This window comes from Eschrichtius robustus, chromosome 5 (assembly GCF_028021215.1).
Source record: "Eschrichtius robustus isolate mEscRob2 chromosome 5, mEscRob2.pri, whole genome shotgun sequence".
Taxonomy (NCBI): domain Eukaryota; kingdom Metazoa; phylum Chordata; class Mammalia; order Artiodactyla; family Eschrichtiidae; genus Eschrichtius; species Eschrichtius robustus.
The window spans coordinates 138,615,141-138,625,745 of NC_090828.1; the positions used below are offsets into that span (position 1 = coordinate 138,615,141).

A 10,605-nucleotide genomic window follows, 5' to 3' on the forward strand; every position below is an offset into this window, starting at 1 on the left:
TATGGCTCAGGTGACTGTATTGGGTTTTCTTTTAGTATGTTTAATTAATATTTTCATTGTGTGTGTATCCCACAATGTAATTAACAAAAAGAGATGTAAACATCTTATACAAAGCATATATATGTGTGTGTGTGTGCATTATAAAATTTATCTCAGTCCTGTCAACTGTTATACCTTAAACTTTAGTTCTCGTTAGGACCCAGTGAATGAGTTTTGATTTTACAGGAGGAATCCTAGAAACTTTTCTTTCTTTTTATTCCCTGTTCATTTTATCTATTTTTATATAAAAGGCTCTGGGATCACCAGAGAGAGGTTGAGCCAAGGAACTCAGGCCCCTTTGTCAATCTTGATTAATTGGCCTAACTGGTGCCCCAAGTATTGGGTTGTACAAAAGGTCCATTCAGGTTTTCTGTAACATCCGAACAAAATTTTGGCCAACCCAATACTTGTTGGTCAGGTATCTCAGTGTAATTTTTTTCTCTTTAACCCTTTAAATATATATATATTTTTAAGTTGGGGTAAATAGAGCTGACTTGTTTTGCCTTTTATGTTGGGGACCAGTAATGGGTCCCTTTTGACCCATTTAACCTTAGGTACTGTAATATCAAAACCTTGTGTTTTAATTTCATAAATGTCCATTTTATTTATCCCATTTTAAATAAACATGTAAGATTCTTTATCCATTTGGGATAAGTCTCTTTAAGCGTTATACCTTGTTGGGGAAAAGTCTCTAGAATTTTCCTACAGTTTTTTTCTTTCTGTTAATAAACCTAATTAACATTCATTATTCTAATGTTTTTATTAACATCTGTAAGACTCATTGAGGGGAAGCTGAGAACACTATAAGCCTTCCCAAGCCAGTTTCTCTTGTTTGATTTAAACTAAGGAAGTTCTTAGGTTAACCATTAGATATATATTTTTCCACCTTTAATTTGATTTTTGTATGTACCAATAAAACAGTTGTGTGTAAGGAGAATGCTCTAAAAATTTGCCAATTTTCTCTAATTTAAAGTTTCTCCAATTTAAAGGATTCATCATCTGAGATATATATTAATAGTGATTAATAGTGATTCAAACCAATAAGACACAAGATGCCTCGTCATAAGAGACTGGGAAGGATGCCACCTAAATAAGATCCAGGAAGTTTACTCCCAAAAATAGTATGGTAGAAGTCAAGTTTTCAACACACACACAAACACACACACACACACACACACACACACACAACAACCTAAGAAGATCAGGTAGAACATTTATATATCAAAGATACAGGAAGAGAAATGCAAATTCTCCCTACAAGCCTTTTGTTTAAGGTCAGAATTTTGAAAAGATGTTTTTATCAAACCAGATTTTTAAGTTAACTGCATGTGCAATAAAAGAGCCCCCTCATCTTCACAAGATTTCCTTTAATTCCCAATTAGGTAAGTACTTGTAAATTTTGTATGTACATAAACCAAGCTTGGGTATTAGTTGGAGGTTGGAAATCTGTTGTTCCTTTTTATTTTGTTTTTAAATTTTTTATTTCCCATTCAGAGGTCAATATATCGAAATAAAATCACTAGTGTTGGGGGGAATAGGGCAAGATGGCGGAAGAGTAAGACGCGGAGATCACCTTCCTTCCCACAGATACATTAGAAATACATCTACACGTGGAACTGCTCCTAGAGAACACTACTGAACACTGGCAGAAGACGTCAGACCTTCCAAAAGGCAAGAAACTCCCCACGTACTTGGGTAGGGCAAAAGAAAAAAGAAATAACAGAGACAAAAGAATAGGGACGGGACCTGCACCAGTGGGAGGGAGCCATGAAGGAGGAAAGGTTTCCACACACTAGGAAGCCCCTTCGTGGGAGGAGACTGTGGGAGGCAGAGGGGGGAAGCTTCGGAGCCATGGAGGAGAGGGCAGCCACAGGGGTGCAGAGGGCAAAGCGGAGAGATTCCCGCGCAGAGGATCGGTGCCGACCAGCACTGACCAGCCCGAGAGGCTTGTCTGCTCACCCGCCGGGGCGGACGGGGGCTGGGAGCTGAGGCTCAGGCTTCGGTCGGATCGCAGGGAGAGGACTGGGGTTGGTGGCATGAACACAGCCTGAAGGAGTTAGCGCACCACAGCTAGCCGGGAGGGAGTCTGGGAAAATGTCTGCAGCTGCCGAAGAGACAAGAGACTTTTTCTTGACTCTTTGTTTCACGGCGCGCAAGGAGAGGGGATTCAGAGCACCACCTAAACGAACTTCAGAGACGGGCGCGAGCCGTGGCTATCAGCGCAGACCCCAGAGACGGGCATGAGATGCTAAGGCTGCTGCTGCCGCCACCAAAAAACTGTGTGCGAGCACAGGTCACTATCCACACCGCCTCTCCTGGGAGCTGGTGCAGCCCACCACGGCCAGGTTCCCGTGATCCGGGCACAACTTCCCCGGGAGAACTCATGGCGCACCTCGGGCTGGTGCAACGTCACGCCAGCCTCTGCCGCTGCAGGCTCGCCCCACATCCGTATCCTTCCCTCCCCCCTGCCCGAGTGAGCCAGAGCCCCCGAAGCAGCTGCTCTTTTAACCCCATTATGTCTGGACGGGGAACAGAAGCCCTCAGGTGACCTACACACAGAGGCGGGTCCAAATCCAAAGCTGAATGCTGGGAGCTGTGTGAACAAAGAAGAGAAAGGGAAATCTCTCCCAGCAGCCTCAGAAGCAGTGGATTAAAACTCCACAAACAACTTGATGTGCCTGCATCTGTGGAATACCTGAATAGACAATGAATCATCCCAAATTCAGGAGGTGGACTTTGGGAGCAGGATATATTAATTTGTCCCCTTTTCCTTTTTCTGTGAGTGTATATGTGTATGCTTCTGGTGAGATTTTGCTGTATAGCTTGGCTTTATAATAGCTTTATTTTATTTTATTTTATTTTATCCTCTTTCTTTCTTTCTATTTTTTCTCCCTTTTACTCTGAGCTGTGTGGATGAAAGGCTCTTGGTGCTCCAGCCTGGCATCAGGGCTGTGCCTCTGAGATGGGAGAGCCAACTTCAGGACACTGGTCCACAAGAGACCTCCCAGCTCCAAGTAATACCAAACTGCGAAAATCTCTCGGAAATCTCCATCTCAACATCAAGACCCAGCTTCACTCAACGACCAGCAAGCTACAGTGCTGGACACCCTATGCCAAACAACTAGCAAGACAGGAACACAGCCCCATCCATTAGCAGAGAGGCTGCCTAAAATCATAATAAGGCCACAGACACCCCAAAACACACCACCAGAGGTGTACGTGCCCACCAGAAAGTAAAGATCCAACCTCATCCACCAGAACACAGGTACTAGTCCCCTCCACCAGGAAGCCTACACAACCCACCGAACCAACCTTAGCCACTGGGGACAGACACCAAAAACAACGGGAACTATGAACCTGCAGCCTGCCAAAAAGAGACCCCAAACACAGTAAGATAAGCAAAATGAGAAGACAGAAAAACATACAGCAGATGAAGGAGCAAGGTAAAAACACACCAGAGCTAACAAATGAAGAGGAAATAGGTAGTCTACCTGAAAAGAATTCAGAATAATGATAGTAAAGATGATCCAAAATATTGGAAATAGAATAGACAAAATGCAAGAAACATTTAACAAGGATGTAGAAGAACTAAAGAGGAACCAAGCAAGGATGAAAAACACAATAAATGAAATTAAAAATACTCTAGATGGGATCAATAGCAGAATAACTGAGGCAGAAGAACGGATAAGTGACCTGGAAGATAAAATAGTGGAAATAACTACTACACAGCAGAATAAAGAAAAAAGAATGAAAAGAACTGAGGACAGTCTCAGAGACCTCTGGGACAACATTAAACACACCAACATTCGAACTATAGGGGTTCCAGAAGAAGAAGAGAAAAAGAAAGGGACTGAGAAAATATTTGAAGAGATTATAGTTGAAAATTTCCCTTATATGGGAAAGGAAATAGTTAATCAAGTCCTGGAAGCACAGAGAGTCCCATACAGGATAAATCCAAGGAGAAACACGCCAAGACACATATTAGTCAAACTGTCAAAAATTAAATATAAAGAAAACATATTAAAGCAGCCAGGGAAAAACAACAAATAACACACAAGGGAATCCCCATAAGGTTAATATCTGATCTTTCAGCAGAAACTCTGCAAGCCAGAAGGGAGTGGCTGGATATACTTAAAGTCATGAAGGAGAAAAACCTACAAACAAGATTACTCTACTCAGCAAGGATCTCATTCAGATTTGATGGAGAAATTAAAACCTTTACAGACAAGCAAAAGCTGAGAGAGTTCAGCACCACCAAACCAGCTTTACAACAAATGCTAAAGTAACTTCTCTAGGCAAGAAACACAAGAGAGGGAAAACACCTACAATAACAAACCCAAAACATTTAAGAAAATGGGAATAGGAACATACATAGCAATAATTACCTTAAATGTAAATGGATTAAATGCTCCCACCAAAAGACACAGGCTGGCTGAATGGATATAAAAACAAGACCCATATATATGCTGTCTACAAGAGACCCACTTCAGACCTAGAGACACATACAGACTGAAAGTGAGGGGATGGAAAAAGATATTCCATGCAAATGGAAATCAAAAGAAAGCTGGAGTAGCAATTCTCATATCAGACAAAATAGACTTTAAAATAAAGACTATTACAAGAGACAAAGAAGGACACTATATAATGATCAAGGGATCGATCCAAGAGGAAGGTATAACAATTGTAAATATTTATGCACCCAACATAGGAGCACCTCAATACATAAGGCAAATACTAACAGCCATAAAAGGGGAAATCGACAGCAACACAATCATAGTAGGGGACTTTAACACCCCACTTTCACCGATGGACAGATCATCCAAAATGAAAATAAATAAGGAAACACAAACTTTAAATGATACATTAAACAAGATGGACTTAATTGATATTTATAGGACATTCCACCCAAAATCAACAGAATACACATTTTTCTCAAGTGCTCATGGAACATTCTCCAGGATAGATCATATCTTGGGTCACAAATCAAGCCTTGGTAAATTTAAGAAAATTGAAACCATATCAAGTATCTTTTCTGACCACAACGCTATGAGACTAGATATCAATTACAGGAAAGGATCTGTAAAAAATACAAACACATGGAGGCTACACAATACACTACTTAATAACGAAGTGATCACTGAAGAAACCAAAGGGGAAATCAAAAAATACCTAGAAACAAATGGCAATGGAGACACAACGAGCCAAAACCTATGGGATGCAGCAAAAGCAGTGCTAAGGGGGAAGTTTATAGCAATACAAGCCTACCTCAAGAAACAGGAAACATCTCGAATAAACAACCTAACCTTGCACCTGAAGCAATTAGAGAAAGAAGAACAAAGGAAACCCCAAAGCTAACGGAAAGAAAGAAATCATAAAGATCAGATCAGAAATAAATGAAAAAGAAATGAAGGAGACAATAGCGACGATCAATAAAACTAAAAGCTGGTTCTTTGAGAAGATAAAAAAAATTGATAAACCATTAGCCAGACTCATCAAGAGAAAAAGGGAGAAGACTCAAATCAATAGAATTAGAAATGAAAAAGGAGAAGTAACCACTGACACTGCAGAAATACAAACGATCATGAGAGATTACTACAAGCAACTCTATGCCAATAAAATGGACAACCTGGAAGAAATGGACAGATTCTTACAAATGCACAACCTGCCAAGACTGAACCCGGAAGAAATAGAAAATATGCACAGACCAATCACAAGCACTGAAATTGAAACTGTGATTAAAAATCTTCCAACAAACAAAAGCCCAGGACCAGATGGCTTCACAGGCGAATTCTATCAAACATTTAGAGAAGAGCTAACACCTATCCTTCTCAAACTCTTCCAAAATATTGCAGAGGGAGGAACACTCCCCAACTCATTGTACGAGGCCACCATCACCCTGATACCAAAACCAGGCAAAGATGTCACAAAGAAAGAAAACTACAGGCCAATATCACTGATGAACATAGATGCAAAAATCCTCAACAAAATACTAGCAAACAGAATCCAACAGCACATTAAAAGGATCATACACCATGATCAAGTGAGGTTTATTCCAGGAATGCAAGGATGCTTCAATATACGCAAATCAATCAACGTGATACACCATATTAACAAATTGAAGGAGAAAAACCATATGATCATCTCAATAGATGCAGAGAAAGCTTTTCACAAAATTCAACCCCCATTTATGATAAAAGCCCTGCAGAAAGTAGGCAAGAGGGAACTTTCCTCAACATAATAAAGGCCATATATGACAAACGCACAGCGAACATTGTCCTCAATGGTGAAAAAGTGAAACCATTTCCACTAAGATCAGGAACAAGACAAGGTTGCCCACTCTCACCACTATTTTTCAACATAGTTTTGGAAGTGTTAGCCACAGCAATCAGAGAAGAAGAAGAAATAAAAGTAATCCAAATCAGAAAAGAAGAAGTAAAGCTGTCATTGTTTGCAGATGACATGATACTATACATAGAGAATCCTAAAGATGCTGCCAGAAAACTACTAGAGCTAATCAATGAATTTGGTAAAGTAGCAGGATACAAAATTAATGCACAGAAATCTCTTGCATTCCTATATACTAAGGATGAAAAATCTGAAAATGAAATTATGAAAACACTCCCGTTTACCACTGCAACAAAAAGAATAAAATATCTAGGAATAAACCTACCTAAGGAGACAAAAGACCTGTATGCAGAAAATTATAAGACACTGATGAAAGAAATTAAAGATGATACAAACAGATGGAGAGATGTACCATGTTCTTGGATTGGAAGAATCAACATTGTGAAAATGACTCTACTACCCAAAGCAATCTACAGATTCAATGCAATCCCTATCAAACTATCACTGGCATTTTTCACAGAACTAGAACAAAAAATTTCACAATTTGTATGGAAACACAGAAGACCCCGAATAGCCAAAGCAATCTTGAGAATGAAAAATGGAGCTGGGGGAATCAGGCTCCCTGACTTCAGACTATATTACAAAGCTACAGTAATCAAGACAGTTTGGTACTGGCACAAAAATAGAAATATAGATCAATGGAACAGGATAGAAAGCCCAGAGATAAACCCACACACATATGGTCACCTTATCTTTGATAAAGGAGGCAAGCATATACAGTGGAGAAAAGACAGCCTCTTCAATAAGTGGTGCTGGGAAAATTGGACAGGTACATGTAAAAGTATGAAATTAGAACACTCCCTGACACCATACACAAAAATAAACTCAAAATGGATTAAAGACCTAAGTGTAAGGCCAGACACTATCAAACTCTTAGAGGAAAACATAGGCAGAACACTCTATGACATAAATCACAGCAAGATCCTTTTTAACCCAGCTCCTAGAGAAATGGAAATAAAAACACAAATAAACAAATGGGACCTAATGAAACTTAAAAGCTTTTGCACAGCAAAGGAAACCATAAACAAGACCAAAAGACAACCATCCGAATGGGAGAAAATATTTGCAAATGAAGCAACTGACAAAGGATTAATCTCCAAGATTTACAAGCAGCTCATGCAGCTCAATAACAAAAAAACCAACAACCCAATCCAAAAATGGGCAGAAGACCTAAATAGACATTTCTCCAAAGAAGATATACAGACTGGCAACAAACATATGAAAGAATGCTCAACATCATTAATCATTAGAGAAATGCAAATCAAAACTACAATGAGATATCATCTCACACTGGTCAGAATGGCCATCATCAAAATATCTAGAAACAATAAATGCTGGAGAGGGTGTGGAGAAAAGGGAACACTCTTGCACTGTTGGTGGGAATGTAAATTGATACAGCCACTATGGAGAACAGTATGGAGGTTCCTTAAAAATCTAAAAATAGAACTACCATACGACCCAGCAATCCCACTACTGGGCATATACCCTGAGAAAACCATAATTCAAAAAGAGTCAGGTACCAAAATGTTCATTGCAGCTCTATTTACAATAGCCAGGACATGGAAGCAACCTAAGTGTCCATTATCGGATGAATGGAGAAAGAAAATGTGGCACATATATACAATGGAATATTACTCAGCCATAAAAAGAAATGAAATGGAGGTATTTGTAGTGAGGTGTATGGAGTTAGAGTTTGTCATACAGAGTGAAGTAAGTCAGAAAGAGAAAAACAAATACAGTATGCTAACACATATATATGGAACCTAAGGGAAAATAAAGGTCATGAAGAACCTAGTGGCAAGACGGGAATAAAGACACAGACCTACTAGAGAATGGATTTGAGGATATGGGGAGGGGGAGGGGTAAGATGTGACAGGGTGAGACAGTGGCATAGACATATATACACTACCAAATGTAAAATAGATAGCTAGTGGGAAGCAACCTCATAGCACAGGGAGATCAGCTCGGTGCTTTGTGACCACCTAGAGGGGTGGGATAGGGAGGTTGGGAGGGAGGGAGATGCAAGAGGGAAGAGATATGGGAACATATGTGTATGTATAACTGATTCACTTTGTTATAAAGCAGAAACTAACACCATTGTAAAGCAATTATACTCCAATAAAGATGTTTAAAAAACAAAAAAAAAAGAAATGGAAGTTACACTGTATGATGGTATTAAGTCAACCAACTTATTCTTTCTCCTTTTGTCATAATAGCAGATGCACAAAATCCAGACATGGGAAAATTGCAACCATTAGCCAAACCTCAGGGTGCACCTGCTCTTTAGCATAGTGGTTTAAAAGTCAAGTTCTAGGGACTTCCTTGGTGGTGCAGTGGTTAAGAATCCGCCTTCCAGTGCAAGGGACACGGGTTTGATCCCTGGTCCGGGAAGATCCTACATGCCGCAGAGCAACTACGTCCATGCACCTCAACTACTGAGCCTGCACTCTAGAGCCCGCAAGCCACAACTACTGAGCCCATGCACCACAACTACTGAAGCCTGCCAGCCCTAGAGCCCACGTGGCACAATTACTGAGCCCACGTGCTGCAACTACTGAAGCCCGCCCTCCTAGAACCTGTGCTCCGCAACAAGAGAAGCCACCACAATGAGAAGCCTGTACACCGCAATGAAGAGTAGACCCCGCTCACCACAACTAGAGAAAGCCCGCACAGCAACAAAGATCCAAGGCAGACAAAAAATAAATAAATAAATTAATTAATTAAATTTAATTTAAAAAAATAAAATAAAAGTCAAGTTCTAGCCTTTCTGCCCATGGACACCGCCAAGTAAGCATTGTTGAAGTATCCCCCCACCCCGCCACGACCGAGGTCATGTCTAGGTCAAAGTCTCCCAAAGAGCCTGAACAGCTGTGGAAGCTCTTCATCTGAGGTTTGAACTTTGAAAGAGAGTCTGAGGAGCCATTCTGAGCAATGAGGAACGCTCACAGACTGTGTGGTAATGAGGGATCCAGACACCAAGTGCTCCAGAGGCTTCAGGTTCGTCATGTATGCTACTGTGGAGGAAGTGGATGCAGCCATGAAGGCAAGGCCACACAAGGTGGATGGAAGAGTTGGGGAACCAAAGAGGGCCGTCTCAAGAGAAGATTCTCAGAGACCTGGTGCCCACTTAACTGTGAAAAAGATTTTTGTTTGTGGCATTAAAGAAGACACTGAAGAACGTCACCTAAGAGATTGTTTTGAACAGCAGGGGAAAATTGAAGTGATTGAAATCATGACTGACCGAGGCAGTGGCAAAAAGAGAGGCTTTGCTTTCGTAACCTTTGATGACTGTGACTCTGCAGACAAGACTGTCATTCGGAAATACCACCCTGTGAATGGACTCAACTGTGAAGTAAGGAAAGCCCCATCTAAGCAAGAGATGGCTAGTGCTTCATCCAGCCAAAGAGGTCGACGTGGTTCTGGAAACTTTGGTGGTGGTTGTGGAGGTGGTTTTGGAGGGAATGACATCTTTGGCCGTGGAGGAAACTTCAGTGGCCGAGGTGGCTTTGGTGGCAGCCATGGTGGTTGTGGATATGGTGGCAGTGGGGATGGCTATAATGGATTCGGTAATGATGGAAGCAATTTTGGAGGTGGCAGAAGCTACAATGATTTTGGTAATTACAACAATCAATCTTCAAGTTGTGGACCTATGAATGGAGGAGGCTTTGGAGGCAGAAGTGCTGGTCCCTATGGCGGCGAAGGCCAATACTTTGCCAAACCACGAAACCAAGGTGGCTGTGGCTGTTCCAGCAGCAGCAGCAATAGCTATGGCAGTGGCAGAAGGTTTTAATTACTGCCAGGAAACAAAGCTTAGCAGGATAATAGAGCCAGAGAAGTGACAGGGAAGCCACAGGTTATAACAGATTTGTGAACTCAGCCAAGGACAGTGGTGGCAGGGCCTAGCTGCTACAGAGAAGATGTGTTTTAGACAATACTCATGTGTATGGGCAAAAAAAACTCAAGGACTGTATTTGTGACTGATTGTATAACACGTTATTTCAGTTTCTGTTCTGTGGAAAGTGTAAAGCATTCCAACGAAGGGTTTTAATGTAGTTTTTTGGGTTAGTTTTGTTCTTGTACCCATGCTGTTGATTGCTAAATGTAATAGTCTGATCATGATGCTGAATAAACGTGTCCTTTTTAAAAAGAAAAAAAAAAAAA

At 40.8% G+C, this 10,605-nt stretch overlaps 1 pseudogene; it reads left to right on the top strand.

Annotated features, from left to right (window-relative positions):
- Positions 1-9,276: 9,276 nt before the first annotated feature.
- On the top strand, positions 9,277-10,234 carry LOC137764972 (heterogeneous nuclear ribonucleoprotein A1-like; annotated as a pseudogene).
- Positions 10,235-10,605: the final 371 nt, after the last annotated feature.